We start from the raw sequence: 17,187 nt of genomic DNA on the forward strand, positions 1-17,187 counted from the left end.
GAGCTCTTTAAAATTCATTTTTTATTAATTGTTGTTATATGCATATATACATACATATATAATATTTCTAGAGATAGCATACTTAGTATCAGGTTAACTGTGAGGATAAATTTAAAGCTGTCTGTGTACAAGTATCATTTATTCACCTGAAGTATCTGCAGTTTTGGAGGTTTACTGTTAAATATGGTCACCCTTTCTAGATCTTCTGAACTCTGGCTGACTGGTTCAACACTCTCTACAAACTGACCAATTCAATCTGGTTTCTCTCAGCTTCTAGGTGAATTGCTCTGATTGATGTCAAACTCTAGCAATCAGTTCTAATTGTCTGGTTCCTTCTCATTCTCTGGGTCATTCTGTCTTCAGGTGGATCTGACTTGTTCTGTTTGCAAAACTGCCTCTGAATCCTTGAACAGAACTGCCACAAACTCTACTGCACTGTCTTTCAAATTACAACTCAATGAAACTGACTGCCTAGAACTCAGAGAGCTGCATTCCTCTGCTTCCTAAGTGGGGTTTGTAACACCACACTTTTACCTATGCTTTTCTTTGCCAGAAACTTGCTCTACACAAGGCTGACCTTGAATTCAGAAAGCTGCTTGAACTCTGTCTCCTGGGATTAAAGGTTTGTCTGTATTCTATCCAGCTGGATCACACAGACTGAAAAGGTTTTTGGGTGTTATCCATTGCCAGAGAAGCCATGTTGCGAGGTGAAAATGCTGCATTAGAGACTCTTGGAAGGTGCAGTACTGTAACATGGAACTGTTTTTATTGGATTTTTTATTTACGTTTCAAATGTTATTCCCTTTTCCTGTTTCCCATCCAAAACCCCCATCCCATCCCCCTCCCCTTTCTTCTATGAGGATGTTCTCCCTCCCAAAACACTCCCCATCCCACCTCCTCACCCTTATATTCCCCAACACTGGGGGATCCAGCCTTGGTAGGACCAAGGGCTTCTCCTCCCATTGCTGGCCAACTAGGCAGATCACCTGCTATATACGAAGCTGGAGCCATGGGTCTGTCCATGTGTACTCTTTGGGTAGTGGTTTAGTACCTGGGAGCTCTGGTTAGTTGGTATTGTTGTTCTTCTGGGGTTGCAAGCCCCTTCGGGTCATTCAATCCTCTCTCTAACTCCACCAACAGGGACCATGTTCTAAGTTCAATGGTTTGCTGGTAGCATTTGCCTCTGTATTTGTCACACTCTGGCTGAATCTCTCAAAAGACAGCTATAACAAACTCCTGTCAGCATGCACTTCTTGGCTTCATCAGTATTGTCTAGGTTTGGTGGCTGTATATATTTGGGCTGGATGCCCAGGTGGTGCAGGCTCTGAGTGTCCATTCCTTCAATCTCTGCTCCAAACTTTGCTCCATATCTCCTCCTATGAATATTTTTGCTCCACCATTTAAGAGGGATGGAAACATCTGCACTTTGGTCCTCCTTCTTCTTGAGCTTCATGTAGTCTGTGGATTGTATCTTGGGTAATTCGAGCTTTCAGATTAATATCCACCTATCAGTGAGTGCATACCATGTATGTCTTTCTGTGATTGGGTTAGCTCACTCAGGATGATATTTTCTAGTTCCATCCATTTGCCTACGAATTTCATGAAGCCGTTGTTTTTGATAGCTGAGTACTACTCCATTGTGTAATGTAGCACATTTTCTGTATTCATTTCTCTGTTGAAGGGCATCTGGGTTCTTTCCACCTTCTGGCTGTTATAAATAAGGCTGATATGAACATAGTGGAGCATGTGTCTTTGTCGTATGTTGGAGCATCTTTTGGATATATGTGAAGGAGTGGTATAGCTGGGTCCTCAGGTAGCACAATGTCCAAATTTCTGCGGAACCTCCAGACTGATTTCCAAAGTGGATGTACCAGCTTGCATTCCCAACCACAATGGAGGAGTGTTCCTCTTTCTACACATCCTCTCCAGCATCTGTTGTCAACTGAGTTTCTGATCTTGGCCATTCTGACTGGTGTGAGGTGGAATCTCAGGATTGTTTTGATTTGCATTTCCCTTATGATTAAAGATGTTGAACATTTCTTTAGGTGCTTCTCAGTCATTCAGCATTCCTCAGTTGTGAATTCTTTGTTTAGCTCTGAACCCCATTTTTTCCATCTTTATTAACTTGGGAATTTCTTATTTATATTTTGATTGTTATTCCCTTTCCTGGTTTCTGGGCCAACATCCCCCAACCCCTCCCCTCCCCTTCTATATGGGTATTCCCTTCCCTATCCTCCCCCATTACCGACCTCCCACCCTCCCCCAAACAAACACTTTCACTGGGGTTTCAGTCTTGGCAGGACCAAGGGCTTCCCCTTCCACTGGTGCTCTTACTATGCTATTCATTGCTACCTTGTAGTTAAAGCCCAGGGTCAGTCCATGTATAGTCTTTGGGTAGTGGCTTAGTCCCTGGAAGCTCTGGTTGGTTGGCATTGTTGTTCATATGGGGTCTCAAGTCCCTTCAAGTTCTTTCAGTCCTTTCTAAGATTCCTTCAATGAGGGTCCCTTTCTCAGTTCAGTGGTTTGCTGCTGGCATTCGCCTATGTATTTGCTGTATTCTGGCTGTGTCTCTCGGGAGAGATCTACATCCTGTTCCTGTCAACCTGCACTTCTTTGCTTCATCCATCTTATCTAGTTTGGTGGCTGTATGTGTATGGGCCACATGTGGGGCAGGCTCTGAATGGGTGTACCTTCTGCCTCTGCCCTAAACTTTGCCTCCCTATTCCCTCTCAAGGGTATTCTTGTTCCCCCCTAAACTTTGCCTCCCTATTCCCTCTCAAGGCTATTACTGTTCCCCTTTTAAAGAGGAGTGAAGCATTTGCATTTTGGTCATCCTTCTTGAGTTTCATGTGTTCTGTGCATCTAGAATAATTGGAGCATTTGGGCTAATATCCACTTATCAATGAGTGCATACCATGTGTGTTTTTCTGTGACTGGGTTATCTCACTCAGGTTATTTTCCAGTTCCATCCATTTGCCTATGAATTTCATAAAGTCATTGTTTTTGATAGCTGAGTAGTATTCCATTGTATATGTACCATATTTTCGTTATCCATTCCTCTGTTGAAGGGAATCTGGGTTCTTTCCAGTCTCTGGCTATTATGAATAAGGCTGCTATGAACATAGTGGAGCATGTGTCTTTGTTATATGTTGGGGCATCTTTTGGGTATATGCCCAAGAGAGGTGTAGCTGGGTCCTCAGGTAGTTCAATGTCCAATTTTCTGAGGAACCTCCGGACTGATTTCCAGAATAGTTGTACCAGTCTGCAATCCCAGCAACAATGGAGGAGTTGAACCCCATTTTTTAAATAGGGTTGTTTGTCTCTCTACAGTCTAACTTCTTGAATTCTTTGTATATTTTGGATATAAGCCCTCTATCAGTTGTAGGAGTGGTAAAGCTCTTTTCCCAACCTGCGGATTGTCCTTTTGTCCTAATGACAGTGTCCTTTGCCTTACAGAAGCTTTGTAGTTTTATGAGATCCCTTTTGTCAATTCTTGATCTTAGAGCAAAAGCCATTGGTGTTTTGTTCAGGAAATTTTCTCCAGTGCCCATGTGTTCGAGATTCTTCCCCATTTTTTTCTTCTATAAGTTTGAGTGTATCTTGTTTGATATGGAGATCCTTGATCCACTTGGACTTAAGTTTTCTACAGGGTCATAAACATGGTTCGATTTGCATTTTTCTACATGCTGACCTACAGTTGAACCGCACCATTTGCTGAAAATGCTATCTTTTTTCTATTGGATGGTTTTGGCTCCTTTGTCAAAAATCAAGTGACCATAGGTGTGTGGGTTCATTTCTGGGTCTTCAATTCTATTCCACTGGTCTATCTGCCTGTCTCTGTACCAGTACTATACAGTTGTTATCACTATTGCTCTGTAATACTGCTTGAGTTCAGGGAAAGTGATTTCCCCAGATGTACTTTTATTGTTGAGCCTAGTTTTAGCTACCCTGGGCTTTTCATTATTCCAGATGAATTTGCAAATTGTTCTGACTAAAGCTATGAAAAATTAGATTGGAATGTTGATGGGAATTGCATTGAATCTGTAGATCACTTTGGTAAAATGGCCATTTTTACTATATTAATCCTGCCAATCGATGAGCATGGGAGATCTTTCCATCTCTTGAGATCTTCTTCAATTTCTTTCTTCAGAGGCTTGAAGTTCTTATTGTACAGATCTTTTACTTGCTTGGTTAAAGTCACACCGAGGTATTTTATATTATTTGGGACTATTATGAAGGGTGTCGTTTCCCTAATTTCTCTCTCGGCTTGTTTCTCTTTTGTGTAGAGGAAGGCTACTGATTTATTTGAGTTAGTTTTATACCCAGCCACTTTGCTGAAAGTGTTTATCAGGTTTAGTAGTTCTCTGGTGTAACTTTTGGGATCGCTTATATATACTGTCATATCATATTGTTGTCATTACAAATTTCTGATTTTCTGATTTGATTACACCTGTGAGTTAAGATACAAATAGCCAAGTCATGGCTCTGAGTTTGTGAGAGTACTTTCAAGATAAAATTCAGGATATGGAGACAACAGTTCAGATTACCTTACATAGATAGATGGTTTTCAAAAACATCAGATATCCACAAAATTTGAGATTTAAAGTTATTTATCTTTTGTTGAGACATATCTGCTCCTAACCATTCCCCTTTGGCAGATTTAATGAAGAATTTGAACATCTCTACCACCAGGTGAGGCAATACTTTGTGGCTAGCCAGCCACTGGACAAAACTGCCTGTTTCATCTGCAGACTAATACTGTACAGAAAAGGACAAAATATACAGAATAGTTGACTGATAAACCCTGCCAAGACAGGGTGATCAGCCCTTCAAAATCTGCATTTCAAGAGTCTGTCAGTTGATTTTGGGCCAGAAGGCTGAAGACTTGCGCTTAGATGTTGCTAACAGGGGACTGTGCTAGTGGAGATTTGTCTCTACAACCTCTCAGTTCTTAGAAGCCGTGTTAGGCTTCCTATGTGTATAGATATTTGGTCATTCCCAGATTTCTGACAGGGTTGAAGACATTATAGACTCATAGCCTATCAGGCTGTTTAACTCTAAATATACATATCTTATTGGATAGTTATCAGATAGTATACAAACTAGCCAAGATATAATACAGACTTTAAGCCTTTCTTAAGCTGGAATGGATAACTAAATGTTCTGTTTAACTGATGTAGTGTTGGACTGGGTGTTGGATATATTTTATGCTCTTAATTACAAAATGATAGTAGTTGTGCTCAGCTAATATTTGAGAGAAAAGTTTTTTTTAATTAGACAAAAAAGGTGAAATGTAGGATGATGTTACAGGTGAGGCAGGCGCAAGATAGAAGGAGGCCTATCATTGGATGAGAAGGAAGGATGGGTGGGAGAGAAGTTTGAAGGAGGAGGAGGAGACTAGGACAGAAACGTAGAGACAGAGGAGAGGGTGAGAAGCCATGGCAGGTGATGTTAAGAATCTGCTCTGTGTATTTATAGGTTGTTATTAATGTTCCTAAGGGATGGATGGTACCAGGCTTTGTACGGTTAAGTGGGCAATTATATCTTATCAATTGGATCTCAAAAAAAAAGAAATGTAAATAAGAAATACCCAATATAATAAAGATGGAGAAAAAAAAGAAATACAACTGAGGGTTCGGAGGAAAATGAAAGAAAAAAAAAGAGACCATTCCTTCTTTATATTAATCTAGATTCATCAGGATAGAGGGAAACATGGTAAGAATAATGGATCCTATAATCGTGGGTCCACTCTCATATTTCTCTGGTGATAAGATTAGTTTCTTGGTAAGAGGCAATATTGTGTGGGATACTGTGAGTGTGGATAAAGCATTCTGTAATCCAAGGCTGGTAGTTTTTGCAGAATCCTGACATACAGGAAAGGCAAATCCATAACCATAATAAGTATCTACTCCAATAAAGACAAAGGAGAAAGTGCTTCATTACAGTTAACCTGCTACCAGGTTGCTTTCTGTTCACCTCGATGAATGGTATCATATCCAGGGTTCAGTGTTAGCCTCTGTTATAGTCACACCAGGCAATCAGAATCAGCTGTAGCTAGGTCAGCCTTTGTGAGTGTCAGTCAGGTCATATTAGAGAGCTCATATATAAACTGCCTCTACCCATATAGCCACTTTGTTCTCAGGTCCATCTCAATTCTTATCAAAAAGCAATTGGTTACTTCCATAATAGTTATTCCATTTTTGTACAAGTGGACATATCATCTATGGTGACTCAGTAGTTAGCATGTGGGGCTCATAGATAAGTGTGTTAATGATTACAGGAAACCTTATGGGACTATGAAACTAGCAAGCAAGGACAATGTTTCCAGTTCAGTTTCTGTGTGACCTGCCTATTATCAAGAGTGGTTTACTAAAGTCACCCACTAACATCATTTTAGGGTCTGTATGTGAATTTAGATGTAGGAGTAGATGTATTCCTTTTATGAACTTACGTTTACCTTTTTGTTTGGTGCATAAATGCTTAGAATTGTAATATCTTTTTGATGATGTTTTTCTTTAATTAATATATACTTGCCTTCCCTATGTCTTTTGAGTTTTGACAAAGAAATCATAATCATACAATTAAAAAGAAAGCTTCTTCAACAAGTGGGTGCTGATCTAACCACATGTCCACATATAGAAGCATGTGGATCCATACTTATTACCTTGAGTCCAAGTGGATCAAAGACCTGAACATAAACCTGGATACATTAAATCTAATACAAGAGCAAGTGGGAAATACCATTGACAACATCGATTCAGGAGATAATTTCTTAACTGAAGACCAATGTCTCAGGCTTTAAGATCTATTATGGTTAAATTGAACCTCATGAAACTGAAAAGTTTCTGTAAGGCAAAGGACACTGTCAGTATGACAAAAGGGCAAGCTAGAGATTAATAAAGGATTTTCACAAAAGGATCTACATTCAATACACATCTAACATCCAAAATATGTAAAGAACTCAAAAAATTAGACAGTAAAAACCCAAATAAATCATTTACAAAATGGGGTACAGAGCTAAACAGAGAATTTTCAACAGAGGAAACATAAATGGCAGAGAAGCACTTAAAGAAATGTTCAATGCCCTTAGTCATCAGTGAAATGAAAGTAAAATCAACTCTGAGTTTCTCCTTTACATCCATCAGAATGGCCAAGATCAAAACTGTAATGATAGCACATGCTGCTGAGCATATGGAGCAAGGAAATCATTCCTATATTCTGGGTGTAAGTACAAACACCTTATTTTATTTGTTGAGAGAGGATCTCAGGCAAACTAGGTTGATTTGAATCTCACTATGAAACCAAGACTGGCCTTCATTCTGATATAGGTGTGTACCATGATTCCATGAAGAATTGTATTATTTATTTATTTATTTATTTATTTATTTATTTATTTATTTATTTATTATGTATTTATCTATTAATTTTTGTGTTTATTTGTTTATTTTGTATTCTAAATTATATGGGCTTGAACTTCAATTACTATGTGCAATATGAATTATAAGAGACCATCTTTGAAAATAGTGGAGCATGTATACTTGTCATATGTTGGAGCATCTTTTGGGTATGTGTCCAGGAATGGTATAAGTGGGTCCAATTTTCTGATGAACAGCCAAACTGATTTCCAGAGTGGTTGTACCAGTTTGCCATCCCACCAACAATGGAGGAGTGTTCCTCTTTCTCCATATCCTTGCCAACATCTGCAGTCCTCTGTGTTGTTGATCTTAGCTATTCTCACTGGTGTGAGGTGGAATCTCAGGGTTGCTTTTATTTGTATTTCCCTGATGACAAAAGATGTTGAACATTTCTTTAGGTACTTCTCACCCATTTGATATTCCTCAGCTGATAATTCTTTGTTTAGCACTATACCCCATTTTAATAGGGTTATTTGGCTTTCTTGAGTCTAACTGGAGTTCTTTGTTTATTTTGGATATTAGCCCTGTATCAGATGTAAGATTGGTAAAGATCTTTTCCCAATCTGTTGGTTGCAGATTTGTCCTAATGACAGTGTCCCTTGCCTTACAGAAGGTTTGCAGTTTTATGAGGTCCCATTTGTCAATTTTGATCTTAGAGCATAAGCCATTGTTGTGCTGTCCAGGAAATTGTCCCCAGTGCCCATGTGTTCAAGGCTCTTCCCCATATTTTCTTCTATTAGTTTGATTGTATCTGGTTTTATGTGGAGGTTCTTGATCCACTTGGACTTTGTACAAGGAGATAAGAATGGTTCCATTTGCATTCTTCTACATGCTGACCTCCAGTTGAACCAGCACCATTTGTTGAAAGTGCTGTCTTTTATCCACTGGATGGTTTTGGCTTCGTTTTTTAAAGATCAAGTGACCATAGGTGTACAGGTTCATTTCTAGGTCTTCAATTCTATTCTATTGACCTGTCTGCCTCTATACCAGTACCATTTGTTTTTTTTTTAATCACTATTTCTCTGTAGTATTGCTTGAGGTCAGGGATGGTAATTCCCCCAGCTTATCATTGAGAATGGATTTTGATATCCTGTGTTTTTTGTTATTCCAGATAAATTTGAGAATTTTACTTTTGATCTCTGTGAAGAATTGAGTTGAAATTTTGATGTGAATTGCACTGAGTCTCATGGGTCTGCAGGATTAACATAGTAAAAATGGTCATCTTACCTAAAGCAATTTACAGATTCAATGCATGAGCAAGGGAGATCTTTCCATTTTCTGAGGTCTTCTTCAATTTCTTTTTTCAGAGACTTGAAGTTCTTTTCATACAGATCTTGATGGATATGTAGCAGAGGATTGCTTTATCTGACTTCACTGTGATGGGAGCCCCTTTGTCCTGTGGAGGCATGATAACCCAGGATAGGGAAGTGTTAGGCAACTGAGGTCTGAGGCAAGGGGAGGGAAGAAGAGATAGGGGGCTTGTGGAGTGGAAACTGGGAAAGTGGATAATATGTGAAATGTAAATAAGCAAAATAAACCATAAAAAGGTCAATAGAGCTTTGCTTAGACACCATGATGATATGATGATAGCTAACATTAAAAAATTTAAATAAGTATCAAAAAGAAAATAAAATCTGTACATCAAAATAAACATCTCTTAGTAAAAAAAGGAGAATTTTTAAAATTTAGATATATTTATTTACATTTCAAATGTTATTCCCTTTCCCAGTTTCCTGTCCATAAGCTCCTTCCCCTCCCCCTCCCCCATACGGGCACCCCCCCCATTCAACCCCCTTACGGTGCCCCCTCTGACATTCCCCTGCACTGGGGTTCCAACACTGGCAGGACCAAGGACTTCCCCTTCCCCTGGTGCCCCAACAAGTCTATTCACTGCAACATATGCAGTTGGAGCCCAGGGTCAGTCCATGTATAGTCTTTCAGTAGTGGTTTAGTCCCTAGAAGCTCTGGTTGGTTGGCATTGTTGCTCTTATGGGGTTGCAAGCCCCTTCAGCTCTTTCAATCCTTCCTCTAATTCCCCCAAAGGGGGTCCTGTTCTCAGTTCAGTGGTTTGCCTGTTCAGTGGCAGGCTCTGAATGGCCGTTTCTTCCATCTCTGCTCCAAACTTTGCCTCCATATCCCCTTCTATGGATATTTTTGTTCCCCCTTTTTAAGAAGGTGTGGGAACATCCGCACTTTGGTCATCCTTCTTCTTAAGCTTCCTGTGTTCTGTGGATTGTATCTTGGGTTATTCGAGCATTTGGGCTAATATCCACTTATTAATGAGTGAATACCAAGTGTGTTTTTCTGTGATTGGGTTACCTCACTCAGGATGATATTTTCCAGTTCATTCCATTTGCCTATGAATTTCATAAAGTCATTGTTTTTGATAGCTGAGTAGTACTCCATGGTGTAGATGTACCAAATTTTTTGAATCCATTCCTCTGTTGAATGGCATCTGGGTTCTTTTCAGCTTCTGGGTATTATAAATAAGGCTGCTATCAACATAATGGAGCATGTGTCTTTGTTGTATGTTGGAGCATCTCTTGGGTATATGCCCAGGAGTAGTATAGCTGGGTCCTCAGGTAGTACAATGTCCAATTTTCTGAGGAACCTCCAGACTGATTTCTAGAGTGGTTGCACCAGTTTGCAGTCTCACTAACAATGGAAGAGTGCACCTAAAAGAGAATTTTCTAATATAATTTTTATTAATTAGAATTGGCAATATCCAATTTTCTGCCTTTTTATCCTATTAGTCCGTTAGTATTCTCAAACTTTTCATCCAGTAGCTTTCTCCCTTCCTATCTAGCTTTTTCACTCTGCTTTTTTCCCTTTTTTCAACCTTCCTTTGATTTTTCATCCATGCTATATCAATTTCTGTCATGGACTATTTGTTTGTCCCTGTATCATTCTCTTTACTTTCCAACTTAACAGCCACCCAGTAGACATTTAAAAATATGTAATAGGCATATAATGTTCTTAGTTAATTAGTAATAGTATAATTTCACAAAGTTCCTTTTGTTAGAATATACTAAGAGTCCACTAAGAATTCTTTGCATGGGTCATTTGATTGGTCCTGTTTATATTTTGACAATCTTTGTATAATGAATAAATGTAGACAAATTCATCCTAGCATTGTAGTGTGAATTTCGATACAATGATTTTTTTTCTGGCATGTTCAAACTTTTGATGTTGTGGCACAAATAAAATCAAGTAACCAAAACAGTCTCATAGTGTTATAAGTAATTTTATGTTATTTTTGAGCTGAGTTGATAGCTCCTCTTGTTTTCATTATTCTTTAGGTGGTAATGTGAGCTAAGTAAAATGTCCCTTCATAATCTGGACATCACTGCTCTGCAGACGGTGGGAGCTGTACTGCTTTATGTCTACTGGCTTGTTATTCCTTCTATCTAAACATTCTAGGAAACCAAAATATATTACTTAGGCAGTATGAATGACAAAGGAGAAAACATTGTGGATTTTCATATACTACACTATTATACAGGTGTCTAAGGAACTATCTGATACTAAACATTATTCTGAAGCTTAATTCTTCATTTAGTACTTAAAAAATATTTCAAATATCCTAAGAGCTAGACATTTGAGAAAACAAAGGACAATAAATATAATTACATTCATTTTCATATTAAAATTCATTTTAGTTTTAATATCTTGTCTTGTCAGTACATATTGAAAAATCAGTACATAATTTTCTCTTCAACCAGTGATCAATGACTGTGCATGTTAGTTATCTAAAAGGAGGGCCACTGTAAGGGTTCAGTCTCATAAATACCATATTTATGGAAAGTATCATTAAATAAATGTAAAAATTATTGAGAATAAAATATAATGTTATCAATGTATTATAATAGATGTATATGTTCGAGGAAAATTATTGCAATAAAATTCTAGTAGAGTTGTTCATAGGTCATGCTAGTTAAGGTTATTTCTTTGGAAGGCTATTCATGGAATTGTTGAGCCAAGAAAATGCCTAAAGCCTCAGAGTAGAATTAATACTGGAATTAGAAGGAAAAGGGAGGAGTTATTCAAAGGAAGAATTAAAATGATGATGTGAACCAGAGACTGATAGTAAGAATTACAGGTGTTATTAAATATTTCTTTAACAAATGTTCAGTTTTAAATTGCTGTCTTTTAGTTCATAAAGGAATAGACTCTAGATAAAGGTATACCCTATATCTGATATCTAATTTAGTACTTCAAATACAGGTTTAAATAATGAAGAAGTTTTTCTGATTCTCTTTCCTCATCTGAAAATAGAGACAGTAAAAAGCATCTCATAGGCTCAGTAAGATTCGATGAGTTTATTTTTCTATAAAAACTATTAGTTCATTTTTAGTAAAACCTCAAACATGATAGATACAATAAAACATCACTGCAGCTAATTTTTAATATTAAGATTATTCATTATGTGTCATCTGTGAAAACATGCACAGTATACATTTATACATATATATGATATACATAGACATAATTTGAAATAAAATAAATACATATTGTGTAATTAACACTGCAAATAGAGCGAAGCAGTTATGAAGAGAAAGATTCTAGGACTATGGACTTGTTAGAGATTTGATGGGGTATTTTCTTTTAGCCCTAGTCAAACTTTATTAGACAGAAAAGGTTCTGTAAACAAACCAAAAAGGACTGTACATTAAGGAATTCCCAGAGAAGATTTGGAGTTAACAGCATCATTTGGTGATCTATGAGGTCCTAATATAATTCACATCCGTACTGCCTTTACATACACATGAGTTGTACTATATATACACATACATATATGCACATAAACACATAAATATGTATTTAACATCTCTGCACATACCACATATATATAAAACAGGAAAATTAAAGAACATTTTTATTGTTTAATGTGACAGACTCATCATCAAAATACAATTTCTCAGAAAACCATCTCTAAATAAGGGACAAGCACCAGCCTTTTAAGCAACCTTTTTGCCACATTTTCTTAGTGACTCGTGAAAGCTAATGTGCAGAGCTGGTGATAAGGAGCTGCTCTGTAGCGGGCAGTAACTGCTACCTAAAAGCAAACTGAACTGGCATAAATAATTGTGCTGTAGAAAGCCTTTCTGTTGCACCTTGCCGATCACTGACAATTTACATATCTTAGGAAAACCTTTGTTGGCTTCTGTCATTTCCTCACTATTATGTGCCTTTCTGGATAATTACCAGTTAATGTGAAAAAGCAGATGGAAAAAACCTTGAAATTTCTGATAGAGAATCCTCAAACCTCTCCTCTTATCTGTGCATAGCAGCTTCCTGATTTCAAAAGAAGTTTCAAAACCTTTGTTAAAAATGTCCCTGATTCCCAGTTTGAATGAACCAAATGACATTCAGCTAAAATTATTCTCTTTTTTCCACAATTAAATTCCATTATCATGAACTGTCAAAGTAAAATGGAAGGCCTCTTAACTAATGTGTCAGTTGTTTGCTTGGTATATTTTGTGGCACTGACTGTATAAAGCTGTGTAAAGTGTTTGCGGGGTGGAGGGAAACAACTACGATTTTGTAACATTGTATGTGGGAATAATATAGTCTCTTTCTCCCTATTACCTTTACTCCTCCAAAAAAAAGTGTTCCTATAGGGAGAAACTAATTGACCATTTCACAAAATTTAGAAGTGGCATGCACATTTTATCTCTTCATCCTCAAAATAACTTGTCTGTCCTGTTAGACATTAGGAAACTCAAGTATAATTCCTCTTATTAATTAAGATGTTATTGCAGCTTAATTAATGGATGTTATTACAAGATTGTATTCAAATTTATATCATAAAGTGCAGCATGTCAGACTTGTTTACATCTAATGGTAAGAGATAAATAGGTTACCATAGTAACAGTCTTGAAATGCCCTTTCTGGCATTACCTTCCATGAGCCTGTCTCATTCAAAATCCTGCAACCTCTCCTGCTACCAAATCTAAAGCATGTAGAGTGTTTACCAGTTTTGAAGGGTCCAAATCCTCCATTCTTGAATTCCTAAAAGGAAATTTATTGTTAATTCTGAAACGAGCTTCTGTATTCTCCATCAATTAATTATTGACTTCATGAAGCACTTAGCGGCAATTTCAGTCTCATTCCAGCTTTTGTCCTAGCTACATTTGAACGTGGCCTTCTAGGTAGTCTGAATTAAGCAGAAAACATCACAGATATATTTTGTTCAAATACTGAATAGACAAGATTTTGTCTCTTTTGTATAAATGCTTTCCACAAATGGGGCCAACCATTGAAAGACTGGGCAATTGACAAATAATATAAATTTATTTCTCACAGTTCTGAAGACGGGGGAGTCCCTTATTGTAGAACTAGCAGATTTCAGTGCTTATGGGGAAATAGTAAAATTCATATGTGGTACTTCTTGTTGTATTCTCACATGGAAGAAGGAGCAATTAGGGAAAACAAGGAAATGTTTCCATTATAAAGACTAAGTGGTGTTTGTGTATTTAGGAATCCACACACTCTCATGTAAAAACAATTCATGAAAAAAGAAACCATGATTTTGAAAAAGAGCAATGAAGGGCAATGAATGGGGTTTGAAGAATATAAGTGGAAGTGGGAAATGATGTAATTACTACCTCAAAAAATAATTTAAAAATCCACTTAGATTTAAATACCATCTTCCTTTCTTGTTGCACTCATTCCTCTTGGTCTTAGGAGCTGCAGTAGATACCTCAAGTATCTTTTCATCTTTTTCACTGTTTATGATTTTTCACCACTATGCTACATGGTTTTTTTGCATAAAATATAGAGAAGCAACTTCTAAGCTCATGTACTAGGTCTTAAAACACAAGAGTACAATAAAGTAAAATTCAGGGCTCCACAACATCAAATTCACTAAGGTTGTAGACCTATTTTCTAAGAATTGAGCATAAAGAAGGTAGTCAAACCTCCAAACAGACCAGTGAAGATTGGCATGATAAAGAAGGTGTCTGTGATTTAACGTTTACAAGGAAAGTAACTTGAGTTCACTTGATCTTTAATCAATGTATTTTATGTAGTATATTGTCCAGTGTGTGTGTGTGTGTGTGTGTGTGTGTGTGTGTGTGTGTGTGTGTGTGTGAACTCTATTGTATCTAAGAGAGGCTTGATTTTATTCTTCAGCTGCAAAACTATCTCATTCCTGACTTACAAAACAAAGATGCAAGCACAATGTTAATGACATCCCTGAATTAAACTTGCTTTAATATTGATTTTAATATTCTAAATCTTTGAAATACTATTTTTGGTAGAAAACATTTGGGAACTGAATTCAAAATAAAATCTGAAAGACCCTCTTAGATTCTGCTACTGTTTCTCATTAGATTTGTACTGGCTCAAGTTCCTGGCCCAATATTTAAATTATCTTTATAACCTCAAAAAACTATACATTAAGAAAATAACCCAATTAAAAAATGCAACATGGATGGTCCCATGCACCTAACCCTGAAGAAACTGGAGACCCTAGGACATTTGTAAGTCTGGTGGGCTGGGTAGGGTAGGGACATCTTCATGGAGACAGGGGGTGGGTTGGGGAGGAGGTATGGGATATGGAACATTCAGAGGGTGGACAGCACAGATTTCAAACAGTGGAAGTGCTAACTTTTTTATTTTTTATTTTTAATTTTTTTTAATTTTTTTTATTAACGTGAGTATTTTTTATTTACATTTTGAGTGTTATGCCCTTTCCCGGTTTACGGGCCAACATCCCCCTAATCCCTCCACCTCCCCTTCTTTATGGGTGTTCCCCTCCCCATCCTCTCCCATTGCTGCCCTCCCCCCAACAATCACGTTCACTGGGGGTACAGTCTTAGCAGGACCAAGGGCTTCCCCTTCCATTGGTGATCTTACTAGGATATTCATTGGTACCTATGAGGTCAGAGTCCAGGGTATCCCTGTATAGTCTTTAGGTAGTGGCTTAGTCCCTGGAAGCTCTGGTTGCTTGGCATTGTTGTTCATAAGGGGTCACGAGCCCCTTCGAGCTCTTCCAGTTCTTTCTCTGATTCCTTCAACGGGGGTCCTATTCTCAGTTCAGTGGTTTGCTGCTGGCATTCGCCTATGTGTTTGCTGTATTCTGGCTGTGTCTCTCAGGAGAGATCTACATCCAGCTCCTGGCGGCCTGCACTTCTTTGCTTCATCCATCTTGTCTAATTGGATGGCTGTACATGTATGGGCCACATGTGGGGCAGGCTCTGAATGGGTGTTCCTTCTGTGTCTGTTTTAATCTTTGCCTCTTTCTTCCCTGCCAAGGGTATTCTTGTTCCCCTTTTAAAGAAGGAGTGAAGCATTCACATTTTGATCATCCGTCTTGAGTTTCATTTGTTCTAGGGATCTAGGGTAATTCAAGCATTTGGGCTAATAGCCACTTATCAATGAGTGCATACCATGTGTGTTTTTCTGTGACTGGGTTACCTCACTCAGGATGATATTTTCCAGTTCCAACCATTTGCCTACGAATTTCATAAAGTCATTGTTTTTGATAGCTGAGTAATATTCCATTGTGTAGATGTACCATATTTTCTGTATCCATTCCTCTGTTGAAGGGCATATGGGTTCTTTCCAGCTTCTGGCTATTATAAATAAGGCTGCTATGAACATAGTGGAGCATGTGTCTTTTTTATATGTTGGGGCATCTTTTGGGTATATGCCCAAGAGTGGTATAGCTGGATCCTCAGGCAGTTCAATGTCCAATTTTCTGAGGAACCTCCAGACTGATTTCCAGAATGGTTGTACCAGTCTGCAATCCCACCAAAAATGGAGGAGTGTTCCTCTTTCTCCACATCCTCTCCAGCATTTGTTGTCACCTGAGTTTTTGATCTTAGCCATTCTCACTGTTGTGAGGTGAAATCTCAGGGTTGTTTTGATTTGCAAGATGTTGAACATTTCTTTAGGTGTTTCTCAGCCATTCGGCATTCCTCAGCTGTGCATTCTTTGTTTAGCTCTGAACCCCATTTTTTAATAGGGTTATTTCTCTCCCTGCGGTCTAACTTCTTGAGTTCTTTGTATATTTTGGATATAAGGCCTCTATCTGTTGTAGGATTGGTAAAGATCTTTTCCCAATCTGTTGGTTGCCGTTTTGTCCTAACCACAGTGTCCTTTGCCTTACAGAAGCTTTGCAGTTTTATGAGATCCCATTTGTCGATTCTTAATCTTAGAGCATAAGGCATTGGTGTTTTGTTCAGGAAATTTCTTCCAGTGCCCATGTGTTCGAGATGTTGCCACAGTTTTTCTTCTATTAGTTTGAGTGTATCTGGTTTGATGTGGAGGTCCTTGATCCACTTGGACTTAAGCTTTGTACAGGGTGATAAGCATGGATCGATCTGCATTCTTCTACGTGTTGACCTCCAGTTGAACCAGGACCATTTGCTGAAAATGCTATCTTTTTTCCATTGGATGGTTTTGGCTCCTTTGTCAAAAATCAAGTGCCCATAGGTGTGTGGGTTCATTTCTTGGTCTTGAATTCTGTTCCATTGGTCTATCTGTCTGTCTCTGTACCAATACCATGCAGTTTTTATCACTATTGCTCTGTAATACTGCTTGAGTTCAGGGATAGTGATTCCCCCTGAAGTCCTTTTATTGTTGAGGATAGTTTTAGCTATCCTGGGTTTTTGTTATTCCAGATGAATTTGCAAATTGTTCTGTCTAACTCTTTGAAGAATTGGATTGGTATTTTGATGGGGATTGCGTTGAATCTGTAGATCGCTTTTGGTAAAATGGCCATTTTTACTATATTAATCCTGCCAATCCATGAGCATGGGAGATC

The sequence above is a fragment of the Rattus norvegicus genome, chromosome X, assembly GCF_021556685.1.
Source record: "Rattus norvegicus strain SHRSP/BbbUtx chromosome X, alternate assembly SHRSP_T2T, whole genome shotgun sequence".
Classification (NCBI taxonomy): Eukaryota; Metazoa; Chordata; class Mammalia; order Rodentia; family Muridae; genus Rattus; species Rattus norvegicus.